We start from the raw sequence: 19,149 nt of genomic DNA on the forward strand, positions 1-19,149 counted from the left end.
CTACAGTTTGTTTGGAGCCTCCTCTGTAGTAGGAGCGACGAAAGGAGCATCTAGCTGGTGTGGACTGTAAAGCCCCCATAGACATTTTTTCCAGTGTAGTGTCTACTTCTGGGCCAAATAACTGGTTCTGATTAAATGGTTGGTTTAAAATGGTGGTTTGCACTTCTTGTTTAAACCCTGAAATGCGTAACCACGCATGTCTCCTAAGTATGACACTGGTATTTACAGCTCTAGGTGCTGTGTCTACGGCATTTAGCGCGCATATTATTGAGGTATTGGATAATAACTTGCCTTCCTGTATAAGGTCATTTGCTTGATCTTTGTACTGATTTGGTAGGAGCTCAAGTAGTTTTTCTAATTGATCATAATGAGCCCTATCGTAACGAGAGAGGAGGGCTTGTGTATTTGCTATACACCAAATGTTTGTAGCTTGTGCAGCTATTCTTTTACCTGATGCATCAATTACTTTTGATTCTTTGTCAGGTGGGGGTGCTTCGCAAGAAGTTTGAGAGTTTTCCCTTTTCCTAGCATTGGCCACAACTAATGAGTCTAGTGGTAGGTGGCCTTTAATGTAGACTGAATCTGTGGGTGTCGGTCTATATTTAGTCTCGATTCTAGGGTTTAATATTCTAGTGTGTACAGGGTCTTTAAATACCCCTGGAGCGTGTTTGATGGCCCCCTTGATCATGGGAAGAATTTGAGCAGACCGCTGAGACTGCTCAAATGTATCTAGGAGAAAATCCTCCTCAATGTCATCGGAATGCATAGGGACTCGATGGTAAACAGCAGCTCTGTTTAACAGATGACCTAAACCAGGTGTCTCCAACCCGTCGATCGCGAGCTACCAGTAGCTCACTGAGGCCCTGTGAGTAGCTCGTGGCAGCATTTTTATTGTGTAGTCCTTTATTGTCCTTGTTGTTTTTTTGGCCTTTTTTCAGTAGCTGCTGCAGCCCTCACCCAAACCTGCTGCTTTGATAAGCTCAATTAAGCTTAGATGAAGCCGGCGGGGCGGGCTGAAGAGGAGCTTCATTAGAGTTATACTCGCGCCACCTGCCTTCCGCAGCCTGGCACCTCGCTTTCATCCCGCAGGACATGTTCCACTGCAGAGCAGGAAGGGCTGGAGAGCTTGGTAATGAGCAAGTGGTGTGGCACAGGCAGTATTGAACTGCTACCCTACCAGTACCCGCGCCACTTGCATTTTCGAGGCAGGCACTGCATCTTTGTTCTGCGTGTGAAGTAGCAGATCGACCGGTAAGCCCTGGCCTGAATTAATTGTTCTTGTGTAGTTGTAAGTGTAAGCTGTCTATGCGAGAAGACGTTTCCTACAATTCTTTCCTAGATTTTTATCAGGCCGCTTTATGTTTCATCATGGCACTGTGCACGTCCAATGTTGTGCGTTTGCAGCCTGCAGAATATCTTGCCTGAATTAGTCGCAGCATAATTGTTTGCTCGTAAGCCAGCATTAGTATTTCTCAGCCAAAGGCGCCAAACATATTCTTGCCCAGAACCACGGCCAGTGAAGAGTATGGAGGGCGTGAAGAGAGTGAGGAGGGGGAGAAGAGATCCGTGATGCTAACCATTAAAATAAAAATGTCAAAACGTACTTCATAATATTGGCAGTGAAACAAACCTAAGCTGATCATACCAAAATTCAGTAATTTAAAATGCACTTGTGAATTACAATATTTAGTGCAACATGTAGATTCCCAGAGATAGCATTCCCTAATGGAAAATAAAACTACGGTGGCCATTTACTGTTGTTTTGCCTTTAAAATGCTAAAAATTGATTTTTGGTGTTTGGGGAAAGTTACACTCAGAGGTCAAGAATATGCTTCGCGTGCCACGATGCCTAACTCAATGGCAAACTTTTGGAGTGAACAAACAACATCCGTAGGATGCAGCGAAATAATTAGCAAGATAGTAGAAGTTTCCCAGCAAACTGCATTTTCATCACGATATAGATTACTGGCATATTTTACGAAATATCTAAAAATAAAATGATTTGCAGGGGGATCTTGAAGTACAGACCCCCTGATTTAAGCTCTCAAAGTATAGTGGGTGTGAATGGATGCCAACTCAGAAGTTATAAATACCTCTGCTCAGGAATGTTTTATACGTGGGCAAAGTGGACTCTGGCCCAAGGTCCCAGCCTTCCAAGGGGCCCTGATAGAGCAAGCTCTGTTCTTCACAGTCTTGCACTTATAACCGTGAATAATTCTTCAACATATTGTTTTATTGTTTAACTTTAATTTATTTTTAATGTCTGTGAAAGTCTATTACAGACGTTTTTGCAGAGAAATGTTGTGTTTGTTTCATGCAACATCCATAAATAAAGTTCCTATTAGATCAAAACAAGACCTCCTATATGAGAAATAGGAGGGTGTCGCAAGAATTATTTGCAGTAATATTAGTGAGCTGCTGCATTACAACATTGAAAACATACCCCACTATCCCTGAATATATAAAATGTAACCGCTTTAGAATTTGGACAAATGTACCTCTGCACTGTCAGTGACCTGACCAAAGACTACATGCAAGAGCTGAGAATGGATCATAAATTCAAAGCTGTTTTCCGAACAGGGGCCTCCAAGATACCTTTGGCCCAGGCCCAAAAAATCCATAAGATGTCCATATCTCTGCCTTTGGCCTGGCTTACAACACTTTCACCAGGGGACATATTTGCAGTCAGAGCAGGAGAGGAGGGCAGCTCGCCTTGATGGGAAGTGGTCTTTTGGGAAGCAGTAAGGGAGTCATTTATGGCCTACAGGTGAAGGCCAGAGATCCTCAGCATGAAGATTAAGGATTCATTTCCTCCCCTCCACCCATGGTTACCGTCTGTTTAAATTTGATTACATTGCAACAAATTAAACTAAGGGTTCACCATCATGGATAATGGGAAGGACTTCACGTTGAGGAGCACGGCAAGGCCAACCAATGTGCTGAGTAGCTTAGATGAGGTCAGTGTTTTCTAGGGAACCCAAGTATTTTGTTCAAACCACAGTATGGGCTCTGAAGAAATTAGGCGTCGTCTTAAAAAGTCAATGAAGCTGCACGTGAGAGAGTCTCTCGGAAAAATGCGCCAGTTGCTTGGCCCTTAGTAGCTCACTATGATTTTCACTGATCAGAAGTAGCTCTCACTACAGAAAAGGTTGGAGACCCCTGACCTAAACCAATGGTATCTTCTGGAGGGGAAGGTTTTGATGGGTATGACTGCGGTTCAGGAATGTTATCTACATGGTATCGATCAGGTTCTTGAATGTCCTCCCCTCCACCCAAATTGTATTCATCATCATTCTGCTGTGGGGAATGTGATGATAATGGAGAATGTACAGGAGAGATTTGAGGTGAAATGTGAGGAGGAACAGGAGAAGAAGGAAGAGAAGGTATAGGAGAGGAAGGGTGCATAGGAGATGTTGCACAGTCCTTTTTCTTGGCAGGAACCACAGGTGTGGGTGGTGCATCTGCTGGTCTCTTCTTGTGAGGTGTAGCACCTACATGGCGTGTCTTTGGGTTTATGTAGATTTTCTTTTGTCGAGGATCTGGTCAAAAAAGTTCCTCCTCCTCTACAACCTTCTTGGGCGTCGATTTTTTCAGTACCAGGGGAGGTTGTTGTGTGTCTTTAGCCTTGGGAGGTGTTATAACATCCTGTGGCATAGTTTTCGGTGCCGAAGGTGTCGTTTTCGGCTTTGTAGGCATGTTTGAGGATTTAGGCACCTCGGAATCAGGCTTTGTGTTCTTCGGCGCCGAAGATGTGGAAGTGGATAGCTTCGGAGCCGGTGCTTCTTTCGGTTTTTGTACCGGTACGTTTTTATGTTTCGGTGCCGGTACTATTTTAGGCTTTGGTGCAGAAGTGTCTTTTGGCTTCGGCGCCGAGGCATCTTTATTTTTCGGTGCCGATGGAAGAGGCTTGCTCGGTGTTGAGGCACTAGAAGGCTTAGTTGGTTTCTTCGGAGCCGGGCTGGAAGGCGGGGCTTTCGAAGCAGGTATTCGGTCTCGACTGGACCCTTTGGGCGGAGTGCTGACCTTTGCCTTCAGTTTGGCCAGAATATTTGGTGCAGGAGCAGTAGTACTCACGCGCTGACCCAATGGAATGGAGTCATCTGAGTCGTCTGCCTCTGATACCATCTAGAGATCAGGTGAGTCTTCTTCGGGAACGAGGGGAACCTTTTCGTCGAAGATGCCTTCCGGTGCTGTAGCTGATCTCCTCATTTCGTGTCGACGGGCCCTCCGAACCCGGATGGTCTTCTTCGATCGGAAGGATGCCTAAGCTGTGCAGGTCGACTCGTCGTGTTCCGGCGATAGACAGAGGTTGCAGACCTCGTGGTGGTCGCTATGTGGAAACTTTGCTCAACATAACAGGCATCTTTTGAACTGAGTTCTTTCCATGTGGTGTAGGCCGCACGGCGTCGGTAGGCCCAACGGCCCGCGTCGATGACCGAAATGGAACTGATGGCGTAGAAAGTATTGTAGTCGATGTCGAGGGTAGTTTTTAGAAGTTTGAGGAAGTTCTGCACTTCGAAGTTGCTGAAAAGTGTTTTTCTAGCCGGAGCGGAGAAACTTTCATCCGAACCCAGTGGCGGAAAAAAACAATCTAAGGATGGAGCCGATGCCCATGCGCAGTATTGTCCAAGGGAGGAGTCACTTATCTTGTGACTACAAAGACTTCTACCAAGAAGACAACCACCTGCAATCATCCGAGCCCAACACCAGGTGGCGATCTAATGCATAGTGTACAATCTGCAGCTCATATGCCTCGAACATTAGGGTTGTATGAGGATGACCTTCTTATCTACACAACTCACCTGTTTAGAACTCTGGGTCACGGGATGGCACTAACTGCTGATGTGGGGAAGACCTCTGGCTATGACATCAATGAAGTGAAGACAGGGATAATGGCTTGGAACACAGAGTTAGGGGGTGATAAGGTTAAGAGGGAAATGAGATACTTGGGGGTTAAGATCACTCAAGATATCATCAAGCTATCCAAGGAAACTTTGAAAAAGTCAGGAAGGAAGTGGTATTATGTTGATAAACTGGTCATATCTCCCGCTCAATTTATTCAGTCGAGCTAACTTGGTAAAGATGATGGTCCTCTTCAAGTTCACCTTCCTATTCAATTCAATTCCTTTACCCTTTAAGAAGGAGGGGTTTGCGATGCTGCAAAGCCAGATCAGTAGCTTCATTTAGTCTTTTAAAGGGCCACGGATAGCATGGAGGAAGTTGAGAAGGAGGGTGGAAGAATGGGGGCTAGCACTACCAGATTTCCTATTTTACTCTTGGGCATGCTTGTTAAAGAACGGAAAATGCTGTTAGACAGTCCCACAAGCTCAGAGATTGGAAGGCTACTGGTGGAGATGCTAAAGCAGGATAAAGGAGGGGAAGGTGGCTTTAGGTACAAAAATGCCAATCCTAAAAAATTCAAGACGGTCAGGTTGAAAATTTTAGGGGCATGGCTGAGACATGGTATAAGATTTTTTAAAACTCTAAAACTTCCGTACTTCAGTCATTTAGCCCCCATTTGGGATTCTCCGGGCTCTCCAGATGGACAAAGAACATGCTGGCGATACCATTTCGTGAGGCCGGTATAACAAGATGGGAACATTTACTCCACGAGGGACTCTTGATAACTTGTGAGATGTGCAAACAAAAGACATATCATAAGGTCTCTACGTTCAAGTTCCTCCAGATACAGAGCTGGTACCAATCTCTAGGCAAAACGGTAGGTGATCAGAATGAACTTGAATTGATGTTGGAAACTTTGGTGAAGAAAGAAACAGCTGTATCGTATTGGATTATGATCGAGTTGGAAGACTGAGAATTCACCTTGTCGGGGTAGTTGTGGAGAGGATGCTTGCCAGAGACCTCGCTGGAGTACCAGTGCAAGTATCTATGTCTAAGATGTACAAAATTGTAAAACCTGTCTATTTAAAAAGCAATCATCTTTTCACCACCCATAGGGCATATTGGACCCCACAAAGGCTCTCGAAATTTAAAAAGGGAGGTGAGGTGGCGTGTCCAAAATGCAGCAGCATGAAGAAGATGACGTGTATATGTTTTTACATTACCCAACGATCCAGTTATTTTGTGAGGGCGTGAGTAGAGCCTTGTCTGATATTCTGAAGATCCAAATTAAGGTAAGCGTTCGGCTGATTATTTTTGAATATCTGGACCCGCAAACAAAAATTGTTATCCTATACAATATTACTGGCATGCAGAGAAATGTGCAATCAATGGGTGGCCCAGACCCCTCCTTGATACAAGGATTGGCTACAATCGGTAAAGAGCATCGCTAGACTGGATATTTCGAAGGAGGGACATAGAAGGTGTAAGTTCTAGTTACCCTTATTAAGGTGGATTAAACAACAGGGAAGCAGGTCAGATCAGGAGTTCAATGATTAAGCCTACTCCGCCAGCACTTTTCTAAGGAGCAGAATTGCTCGCAGAAAATGTGTTTTGAAAAAGGGGTCTTCACAATCCAAGGGCAGTACAATGTGAACCCTCTTTCTTTCATTTCCCAGCAAAAGGGCCGGACACCCCAGATAAGGTGCAAGTTGAATAGTGTTTTGAGGCAAAATGAGGGTAAAGAAACCTCACTTCTTCGACATAGGACTTCGCATCGCAAGCCCCTGTTGACGGCATCCTCGATGACGATGCAGGAGTCTGCATAACAGCCCTGCAGCTTCCTCAGAACTGCTGCTGCACAACGCATTCTCAAAGTGGGATATCGCACCACTCTGCAACCAGGATTTCAGGTACTTTGTTCAACGGGCCTAACTTGGGCCCTGAATCTGGCCAGCACTCCATCGCTGTCGGCCTGCACCTATGACTTTGTCCCGGTCTGGCGCAACCAGATAACGATATTTGGCGCTTTGTGCTTTTAGACACTATTTTCACTTACAATTTTAAAATTGCATATCTTCAGCTCTACTGATTGGATATTTGCCATTTTGGTTTCAAATAATGTTTTACTATTTGAAGTGCTGCATAAATACACTACACATTGTCTCTAAGTTAAGCCTGACTGTTTTGTACCAAGCTACCAGAGGGTTAAGCACAGGTCAATGTGGTGTTTGCTTGTGATTCACCCTGATACAGATTGTGGCTGCTGTTTCAATAGGGTTTCAACACCCTCAACCAGTAACCCAATTTCCAACAATTGTCATGTGAAATTGACTCCAATATCTGTAGCACACAGTCTTAGAGTCACTGCTATTCCTTGTGGCTGCTCATTTCTACACTGCTTGCAGCTTACAAAGCAAATTTCATTTACTCTTCTTTCATGCTTGCTCTGATTAACTCCCTTCACCCATGTCACAGATTGCGTGATAGCTTTATCGGTCTTGACCACTTCTTGAAGAATGGAGCCACTACTAACCCACATTCACTCCTGTGTCCTTTTGCTATTCGTGTTCACCATCAGCTGGTCTCTCAACACCTGGGGCCTCATTTATGAGAAATGACGCATCGCTGCGTGAAAGCAGCGATGCGTCACTTCTCAGTGCGCACTCCTTGCGACATTCCTGGTGCGTCATATTTAATGTATGACGCATCATGTCGCAAGGAGTTACAGATACGTCAGTATTTCTGACGTCTCTGTAAGCGCAAAAGTGACGCATTGCTGGAGTGTGTCACAACTCCAGCAAAGCGTCCTTTCACATGGGGCAAGCCCAATGTGAAAGGGCCTGCGTCAGTCTTACGCCTGCTGTGAAGCAGGAGCAAGATTTTGACGCAACGGTGCCCTAAAAGTGACGCTGTGAAATCTCATAGATTTCACTGCGTTACTTCTACGACCCTTCCTTGCGTCAATATGCACCCCTTGCATACATTATACCTGGAGCAGGTATAATGTGGGGCAGGGGTTTACAAAGTGACGCATCTACCTAGATGCGTCACTTTGCAAATATGGCGCAACAAGGCGCATTTTTTACGCCACTGGTGCGTCACAAAAAGTGACGCACCGGCGGCGTAAAAAAGTGACGCACAGCCTCATAAATGAGGCCCCTGGTTTGTAGTGGCATCAAAGTTACACGTTGTTAATAAACTTCTCAACACACTCAACAATTTACCATACGTTTTGTTTTCCTATAGCCTCCTGGTGTAGAAATGGTTTATCTCTAACATTATACTTATAGCAAGTAGGTTTGCAATATTACTCCAACCTAATCCCGGCTTCCTAATATCATAATGAGTATGTTCCTCTGCTGCCTTAACTCAGGACACCCAAGCTCCTCCATGAGAAAAACTGGCACTTCCTGTTGTAAAGAACATTCATAACCGTGGTGTTTTAAGGTGGGCAAGACCAGGGGAGGGAGGCAGCGGGCGGGGATACAACATATACACAGACAGGGGCTGATTGGAGCAGTCTCTTTCTGTAATGTGATAACAGAAAGTATGGGTTCCTTTACTGGAAATAGAAAAATGTGCTTGTAGATGAGTCTCGCAACAGTTCAAGATGTGAGAGTGAAGCGCAGTCTTCACAGTAGAAGGCAGCTGATCTGCTACAAAGTTGAGATGTACTTTAGAAGGGCACCATACCACCACCATAACAGAACCATAATAACTAATACTTTGGCCAAGGGCTACCACGCCTTTAATGAGAGTAGCAACGCTACTGAGTAAGTGTTTATTTTAGATAGTAAGGGTAAAGGGAGAGTGGAAGAGGGAGCTATTTGAGTGAAATTTGTAAGAAATGTTTCAACAATCATGTTAGCGCATTATCATTCATCTGACCTTCATAGAAATGTAGAGACCTCTTTACAGGGGCTTCTTAGGTTAGGATGGACATCTTCAAACTTCCTGCTTGGGATTTACTTTCTCTTGTTTTTAAATACTACTACACGGTTGTATGTGAGAACAGAAATATTGCAGGGTCAAAATATTGAGGTCAAACTATTGCGAAGGTATATAGATAAGTACAGAGTTACTTTTCATAACTCCATATCTATGTGGTGGTTGCCAGTAGGTAGTCATAGTTCGGACCTTGTTTCTGTAGGAAACGCGTTTTTTGATTTGCCCATATCTTTGATGCCGATTGAGGTATAGTTGCAACATTTTCAAAGAAAAATTCCCCAGTGATTCTTATTGTTCATGGAAAGTTTCAGAACAATCAGTCAAGCGGCGTCTGGGAAAAAGGAGGGGGGTCAAAGAATGTGCGTTTCACATGTTAATTCCGATAGGAAATTTAGAAACTACTACAGCCGGAATCTCTGAACGGAATTACCCCAAATTTGGTAGAAAAGTTGCTGTTGGTCCATAAAGCAAACAATTTGCAAATGGGTGTATATCTGTAAAGTCGTTTTTTAGATATTAAAAGGAATTCAAGTTTAGATACATAAGGACACAGATCCTCCGAGGATCCGGCAGTCCCTGTGCTGAAATGTGATTGTCTGCTAACTCTTCAACCAGGAAGTGTTGACCATCTTGGGGCTCACATAAAACAGGAAAAAAGAGAAGGGGACAGGTAGGAATACCCTCACTCCTACGCCTCTTTGGGCGGGGGGTCTATTTCTAGAGTCTGAAAATAAAAGCTCTTTTCTTCATACCGTCCGCTGGGGTCACTAATCCAGATATATAAGGTCCAGGCCAGGGGAGCGACAATGTATGGGGCTGAACTCTGGGGACACACATCATGCCGCAGTCTGTCACTAACAGAGAACAATTTTATCAGGCAGATAGCCGCACTCCCGCCCAGCACCCCGCTCCTACCCCTAAGGCTTGATTTAGGTCTACGACCAATAGCCGAAGAAATAGGTCTGAGACCCATAGCCTTTTGACGTAGGCTGTGGAGCAGTAACAATCTTGCAGCCTACAGGGCGGAGTTGCTGGAATTATTGACCCACCCAAAAGCGTTTCGGATCCCGTGGATAAAATACATCCAAAACACTTGCATGGAACTAGGGCTTTCCGACTTATGGTCTGAGACTGCCAGTGCCGCACCAAATATCTCCAAAAGATCTCTGGCTAATGCATACTTTGAACAAAAACGAGCAAGGGCCCTAGAAAGTCAGGCCGAAGGGTCACTATCCTCGGTATTTGTACAAAGTAAGGACCTATATAGGTTTGAGGGGGTCCTGGATGCCATTTCCCCAGTGCTGGCCAGAAAGCTCTTTCTCCAATGGAGATACGGTACGCTGCCATTTCGATCTTTTACTAGCTCCTGGTCATCACCCCCCTCTATCAAGCAGTGTCCGGCCTGTGATGCCACGGAGGAAACTGACTTACATGTGGCTTTTTTCTGCCCAGCCTATAGGGTCGCAAGGAAATATTGGCTGTTGCCACTGATAAGAAATATGGGCTGCAGGGAATACGCCCCAATGTACAGGATTTTAAAATCTGATGTTTCAGGCCCAACTGTGTTCGCTCTGGCTAAATTCCTTACTAATGTCTGGCACACCCGTAATCGCATTTTAAAGACCCTGGTTTCCCCCTAATTTTAAGACTCATAGCTTTTAATGTATTCTAGTATACTATTCCAATGTTTTATATTGTAAATGCACTGATTTCTTATTCTGTATATGTGTATTGTTTATCTTTTATGGCCAAATGGCCGAAATAAAGATTGGAAATGAAAAAAAAAAAAAACCTCTTTTTTTTTCCAGCGGGAGTCGCACTGGACCTGTGCTCTCTCGCCGAAAAAAACAAAAAAATCCCGGTCTTCCACACTTGTTTAGCTTATAGCACTTGGCTGGGGCAGGTCCAGGGGATCCCCAAAAAAAAGGCAATGTGCATGGGCCTCTCTCCTGGCGATTAATTATGCCCCGGGGACCACCTTCTCCCCACGGCTTATCTTTTAATTATGGGGTGGGGAGCAGCGCGGACCCTCTGGGGACCGCCACCTTCCAGGGCACAAATACACACTCAAGAGGGGGTCTGTGCGAACACCCAGCCAAGGGGACCACCACCTCCCTGGGGCTTTATATTGTTTTAAAGTTAAGGAGCCTCCGCCCCAGGGCCGTTCTCGGTCCCAGGACCACAACCTTTCCAGGGCAGGCACTTTTAAATGAAAGAAGGGGGTCTGTGTGCCCCCCCTCCGCCCTTCAGGAGCGATACATGGCTGTGGGCACCACCACCTTCCAGGGCCGGCTCCTGCTATGTCTCTGGGTACATGATGACATCATCCGGTGATTGTGAGGGTTTTCTAAACGGTTATGATTGCTAAACATACATGCTAAGGTACTGCAAAAGTTAAATGATTAGACTGTGTACTACTAATGAGTGATACTTACTCAAACATATATTATGTGATTGGTTCTGTCACTGTATCTGTGTGTGAGTGGATGCCTGGGTGCCTGTAGATGTTTGTGAGTGGGTTTGTGAGTGGCTGTTTGTGGGTGGGGTGTGTGAGTTACTGTATGGGTGTGGGAGTGTATGTGTGACTGGCTGTATTGGTGAGTGAGTGGGTGTGTGAATGTATCAATGGATGAGTGTGTGGCTGTGTGAGTGACTGTTTGGGTGGCTCTATGGATGAGTAAGTGGGTGTATGAGTGTATTGTTGAGTGATTGGCTGTATGGATCAGTGACTATGTGTAAGTGGCTGTATGGGTGAGTGAGTGGCTGTTTGAGAGCGTGCCAGTTTAACTGATGGGTTGTATGAGTGGTTGTATTGGAGAGTGAGTGTCTATATGAGTGGCTGCATGGGTGAGTGAGTACACATTTGAGTGCTTGCATGGGTGGGTGTTTCAGTGGTTGTATGGGTGAGTGAGGGGCTCTCTTGAGAGGCAATATGAGTGAGTGACTGGGTGTGTGAGTGGTTGTATGGGTGAATAAGTGGGTGTGTGAGTAGCTGTATGCGTGAGTGAGTGGCTGTATGGGTGGGAGTGGCTGTGTGAGTAGATGTATGGAAAGTGAGTGTGTGGGTGAGTGAGTGGGGTGTGAATGACTACGGGAGTGGGTGTATGAGTGATTGTGTGGGTGTGTGTGGATGTGCGAGGGGTTCTGTGGGGGATGTTATCAGTGTTGTAATTTGTGATGTTATTTGGGATGTCATCAGTGATGTCACTGACCATGTCATGACTGATGATATATGTGATGTCATAAGCAGTGCATTGTGGGGGCGTAAGTTATAGTTAGCTCAGGAAACTATAACTGCTGAAATTCACTGGTTTTGTAGGAGTGAAATCTGAACCTAGCTATAAATTCCCTGTCATCTTTACTTTTTCAGGGAATTTCTAAGGTTTTTTTAAATTCTATTTCCTAACTAGAACGTCCCTGAAGACTTTAGTTTATATATATATAGTTCTTAAATATATTCTGACAGTAGGCATGATGCTCCATTAACTGGTCAGCTCCACACCGTCTTGGTTACTCCTTCAGGATCCAAGCAAGGTGGCAGGAGTCTTTCCTTTAGGAAATAGACAATCACTTCCTCTAAGTTAGACTTCCAGGGTGCTATTGGTCAAGCAAACACATCTGGCCATCAGCGGTGTGAACCAGTGGTTCCTTCTTGACCCACCATGGAATGGGACTTAACCTCATCTATATGATGGCATTTTATTTGATGTTTTATGCTCAAGTACAATTGTAATAAACGTTTATAATAAAAGTTGCCTCATAGTGCTTGTAAATGTGTGTAAGTGGAACAGGAGAGCCGACAGAGGACTTCTGGTGAGTGGAAACCAGCATATTTGAGGGAAGAGGTGAGTCTTCCAGAGTCTGTAGCATCTTCTGAAGTCTGGCTCGAGGTGGAGAGGCAAGGACAGGGTGGATAGTCTGAGAGCGGACGGTAAGTAGTCATCAAGGCTACGAAAGATTAAATACATGCAGTTCACCTGCTACTGAAACCCCCTAAGTCTACCTCTGTCTCTCAATACCGCATCCAGCTGCACTGGCTCCCCGCAACAAAGAGGGGTTATCGCCAAAGCCCTGGTGGCAGGGGCGGCCTTAGGCATGTTCAAGCTGTGCACCTGCACAGGGCCACCAAATCCCAAGGGCCACCACGCCAATATATATCCTTAATATAATAATCCTCTGAGGATGGATACATATTTGCGTGGAGTCCCCTGGCAGAGATTTGGCGGCTTCCGGCTCTGTTCCACTTCCGAACACCCTGACCCCCCCTCTTTACTGGCCTCTGCGCTCTGCCCCACCCGGATCCCCTCTTCCGGGGCCCCCTACCTACGCTCCCTGCCCAGGGCCTCCATGAGCCTAGAGCCGCCCGGCTGGTGGTAGCGCATGCGGCCTCCTACAAAACAGGTCCCACCTACCTGCAGAAAGGGCTGTTCAGGTACTGTCCTCCACGACCCCTCTGTTCGCAGATAGCTCATCCTTATCAAAAAGAAGAAATGGGTTACTCATAACTCTAACTCTTATCAGTCATTCTGGATACCTGTTGATGTTTATTTATCGTCTTAATGGTATATTTATTGCTTGTTTCCCTATTTAGTGTTTATGTATTACATTAACTAATAAGATATAGTAGCTCTATTTATAGCTTACGCATTGGTTGTTTTTGGATGTTCTCTTGCCCCTCCCTCCCTCTTTATTTCTCTATGAATATGAATAGTTTCATATCTATTGTAATGAAAATGAGGATTTTGTATTCTATATATTGTGATAGATATTATTGCTCAATACTATTTTTAGGCCTCGCCTATCCCATTCCGCAAGGAATGGATAGGGGAGAATTATAGTGGGCAAAATAAGTTCTCAAACCATCGGCGGATTTCAAACAGTTCACGTGAACACAAGCACGAGCTTTTCCCCCACATTAGCTTTCATGCTGATTTACACTTCCAATTACCCTACCCCTCGCTCCCGAGCCGCCTGCCTCCGAGAGCTTCACTTCAAAGGCATCCGCTCCCCCGCCCACTGCTTCACACTTCACGGCCGCCAGGCTGTGTCTCGCATTTCTCCTCCCCACAGCTTTTATGAGCGCTGTGCCTTTCACGAGCACTACTATTCACGCTGCAATTTTTAAAACACTACCTTTTGTGCCTGTGCTGCCGATCTCGCTAGACATCGGATTAGCTGGTCACCTAGCAAATTATCCCCAGATCCGAGCTCACATAAAAAAAGGATTTGCGGCCGGCAGTAAGTATTGCAGGGAGCCAGGAACTTGGGAGATATCAGGCTGCAGAGAACAGGTCCCAGGTAATGCGAGGCAACACAGAACATTTGCCTTTCAAACGTTGCCACAGAGTTATTAATTGACAGCAAGCGCGGCTCCGCATCTACTGACTACAGGTGAAGTTTGCGTGGTCGGTTTACTATGGTGAGGGCAATGCTTGCACGGCTTGTGTGGCGCACTGCAGTGGCAGCCCTCTGCTGGACTCCAGAATCCAAGTGCTCACCAGATAGGGATCACTGCCTGGCTGTAAGCTGCACATCACCGTGCAGCTGAAGCTGAGAGACCGGGAAGAGAAAGCATGAAATGTTGGCATTTTTTAAATAGGGTGTATTGAAGAGACAGGGCATATGTACGGAGAAGTGATGCAGCAAACTGAGCCATTCCTAGCGTTGGGCTTCTTTTGATAGGAGCCAAGCATGTGTAGGCGTCTTTCCAAAGCTATTCCTGCATGCTTTGGATTAGATGCCTGGTGGGGACACAAACATTAACTGCAGGCACACAGGTACTCGCAAATAATTACTGTTTCAAAATAATTCAATTCAGCTTGATAGCTGAGTTGTATTATATGCGTGCAATGTGCACATATAATTGCAATGGTGTTGTTAGGCACGGGACGATTACGTGATTTGCTCTGACTCACAGAATGTCAACCGTCTCTGCTGAGACTCGAACCTGGTTTCCCATCCCCAGCATAGAGGTCAACCGCTCTAGACGTTAGGCCACATCCTCTATGCATGTTTACATTCATACATGCTAGACCTTGCAGCTTGCCCCTTCTGTTTGACTTCTCAGCAGCGAACATAAGTGAAATTGAAAGAAAAAACTGCCTTCGGAACTTTTCTGCAGTTTGCACCTAATGTAAATACACCTCTAGCCGTGCCTTGCAGTGAACGGCTGATGCTTACCTTTGCTCTTGGAAATTATTGTTTCACCAGCAATGAAGGTGAACCTGCCAGCAGTGAAGTGTGTACTGGAAACTGCCCCTTATCGACCCCATGCCACCCCCTTCTTGGCAATGCTATGGCTTATCAGGCTGCCCTTTGTTGTTTCCTGACTTTCTCTGATCAGCTGTGAATTTGTCATAACAAGCTGAAGGTAAAGTTTCAAAGGCCAGCTTTGATCAGGCAGCAGCAAAAGTGGCTGTGATCATAATGAGTCAGGGGATTAGCTCACTGTGTCCCTGTGAATTGGTCAAGAAGAGCGTTACTTTAGTTTTGTTCTGTAACATCACAGGCGTTTTTGCAGCTCACACGTTCACCTCCTATGACATCTTGGCGCCGAGTACTGGGTGCTGGAAAGTGCGGTTTAAGTAAACGCATGCATTCTTCTAGAAGAAGATACAAGCATCAGGGTTCTGGATCCGCAGCATTCAGACATGCTGTAGATGCCCATTTGAGGCCTCTGCACCCCTCACACACCCCCTACAAAGCTTAAAGCACTTAATTATCCTGGTCTGGTTTCCTTTCCAAATGGTGAAAACGTGATGTTTCACACTATAGCAGACTTTCAGTCTGTGTTTTTGTCTGAACTAAATGGCAATGCATTACAATTATCCCAGTGTCACAATAAACATGTGCATAATTTTTTTCTCGGGAAATAGTTTAAAGCGTATTGTGTTAAACGTTGTTTTTGTTAAACCGAAACAATTTTTTTCGTGCACGTCTACATACGTACCTAAAGTTGATTTTTTTTTTATTAGTCGTTATTTTGTGAACAAAAAAAAGTGCCTGTATTCACATTATTTTGAAGCTTAACGCGATGTATGAGGCTTCACGGATTCTCTTCCTTTTATCAGTTTATGTTATAAGGCACATAAAGTATACACAATGTGGCTTTAATCTAAATAAAAATATTGTTACAATATCGGCTGAAACTACAACTAAATCCTGGCTTTGTTACATCTGCTAGCAGAGATCTTATTAAGAGCATGGGCATAGTTTAGAGTTCAGATTGAAGCGTATGGATTAGTGGCGCAGCAGGTGCAGTGACACCAAAGCACAAAGGACAGAGTGGCCTGCCAAACAGTGGACATATGCATTTTAAGTACCAGCCCAACAGCTACAGTCGAATTGGACGACTGCGCTCCTTGAAACGTGTTATTAACAGATGTATTTATGCATTTTTATAAAGCGTGGACTTTACCCGAAGGTGTCAGAGTGCTGTCCTTTCCTAGGGCTTAATTTGTAACACATCTATTGCCCTCTATCTATCGCTCTCAATCTATCTATCTATCTATCGCCCTCACTCTGTCTATCTATCGCCCTCACTCTGTCTATCTATCACCCTCACTCTGTCTATCGCCATCACTCTGTTTATCTATCGCCCTCACTCTGTCTATCTATCGCCCTCACTCTGTCTATCTATTGCCCTCACTCACTCTGGCTATCTATCGCCCTCACTCACTCTGTCTATCTATCGCCCTCACTCACTGTGTCTATCTATCGCCCTCACTCACTCTGTCTATCTATATATCTATCGCCCTCACTCACTCTGTCTATCTATATATCTATCGCCCTCACTCACTCTGCCTATTGATAGCATCACCACAGCATCACTCAGGGGCATCACAGCATCACTATGTGCTACCACAGCATCACTGAACGCAACAGCATCACTTGTCGCCACCACGACATCACTGAACGCAACAGCATCACTCGTCGCCACCACGACATCACTGAACGCAACAGCATCACTCGTCGCCACCACGACATCACTGAACGCAACAGCATCACTCGTCGCCACCACGACATCACTGAACGCAACAGCACCACTCAGCTCCACCACAGCATCAATCTGTGCAACCATTCAACAACACTGGTTCAAATATGTTCTCTCAATGTTTCAAGCTTTCTTACAAATGTCACAAAAAGATGTTAATATTTCACTTCTGTTCTTAGATTTTCGTCACAATAAAATACACTGAACATAATCTTCACAAAAGTTATTTACAAAAGTTTAAGCTATTGCCATTATAAATGACAATAACTTTTATTTAAGTTTTAATTATTAAAAAAATTAAAAGCCATTGTTATTTGTAATATCAATACATCACATAAGTCACGTAAATACAACACATTGCATTACAAATGCTATAGGTGTCACATTTGCGAAAGTTACAACTATTGGCATTGTAAATGACAAAGCTATTAATTTCTCTATTTTCAAAACCCACACATAAATATAAAATTTGTCATTTACAATACCAATAGCTCAAACTTTCCTAATGCGAGACCTATTGCATTTCAAATGCTTGTTTTATGTATGTCCATGTTTATTGTCCATTAAGAAACTTCAATAACATATTTTGAACTTAAAAAAGAAGAAATGGGGGCGGGCGGGGCTCGGCCTGTCCAGTCCCTGCGGCCAAACACTGTAATGCTCTTCCTCTCACATTAGATGCATGCCAGACAAAACATTTGTCCATAAACAATTAAAACCCCATCTGTTTAAAGAATAAACTCTTGGGGTGTGCCACCTAGACACTCTAGAAGCAGCCCTGTGCTTTACAAGTCACGTCATTCATTCATTCATCCAATCATCAAGGCCTGTGCTGAGAAAGTATGACTGGGCAACAAGAGTCGTGTGAAGTAGGAAGGATTATGTAGGCATCACATGCCAGGCGGGAACAGACACTGCGACCGCCACACGAGGAGCACTGGGGCTCCCCCAGCTGCCAACACCCGCTGCCAGTGGTAGAAAGGACCCGGTAAGATCTACTTACCGCCGCCACCGCCGAGAGTCACGGATAGCTGCCAGAGGTACCAGCCGCCACCGCCAAGAGTCACGAAGCCTACAAACACCGCGCCGCCGCTCCGGGGACTACAACACCCGGCAGGCCTTGCGGCGGCGCGTAGCTGCTGACGACAGACGCGGGGAGCAAGCGCCAGGAGGCGCAATAAATTCCCTGACACCCCGGCAGAGCGGGGGAGATCTACTTACCGCCGCCACCGCCAAGAGTCACGGATAGCTGCCAGAGGTACCAGCCGCCACCGCCAAGAGTCACGAAGCCTACAAACACCGCGCCGCCGCTCCGGGGACTACAACACCCGGCAGGCCTCGCGGCCGCGCGTAGCTGCTGACGACAGACGCGGAGAGCAAGCGCCAGGAGGCGCAATAAATTCCCTGACACCCCGGCAGAGCGGGGGAGATCTACTTATCGCCGCCACTGCCGAGAGTCACGGATAGCTGCCAGAGGTACCAGCCGCCACCGCCAAGAGTCACGAAGCCTACAAACGCCGCACCGCCGCTCCGGGGACTACAACACCCGGCAGGCCTCGCGGCGGCGCGTAGCTGCTGACGACAGACGCGGGGAGCAAGCGCCAGGAGGCGCAATAAATTCCCTGACAACCCCGCTTCTCGGGACGCGAGCGGGACGCCCGGGGCGAAGCCCGGGCAAAGGGCGGGCCCTCTACGGCCCTCATCGGCAGGAAGAGACAGGGGCAGGGCCCAGACCGCTGTGCAAAACTCCCAAGTAAGTCATAATCTCCCAAAAATAATTGTATGTGTCTGGGATACCACCTTGTACTAACACCTCACAGACCCGCATAGTCGCTACTTGGAAAAGTTGTCTATTAAAATGTCTAAAACTAAATCAACAGTCCCCATTAATACCATAGACAATTATATGGTTCAGAAAGTTGCCAAAATAACCACGACAGGAGATCATCCCTGGGACTGAGTTACTCGCCAGACTTGCTTATCGATAACACGCCTTTATCTACTCCCGCTCTTGATATTAGCAATGAGGTGTTCCAGACCCCAGATAACAATCCATTGACTCAGCTCCTAGTAGCCATCTCCGGACCAGCTCCTGAGAGCATACAGGACAAAGAAATTATTTCTCTAGAAGAGGAGGCCCCTGCACCGGTCCCTGCTCCGAGAGTAACAAAGGGGGGGGGAGAAGAATATATCCAAACGGGGCGGCCTCCGATCAAGTGAAAAGCGCCCCGATGCTTCCCCTCAGGAAAATAGTGGAGATGATACAAGGGGTAACTTAGGAGGGAAGGTTCACTTGGATGAAGATCAATTCAAGAAGTTGCTTAATGCCGTAGATAATAAGATCAAAACTATAACCAAACCGCTCC

The sequence above is a fragment of the Lissotriton vulgaris genome, chromosome 8, assembly GCF_964263255.1.
Source record: "Lissotriton vulgaris chromosome 8, aLisVul1.2, whole genome shotgun sequence".
Taxonomy (NCBI): domain Eukaryota; kingdom Metazoa; phylum Chordata; class Amphibia; order Caudata; family Salamandridae; genus Lissotriton; species Lissotriton vulgaris.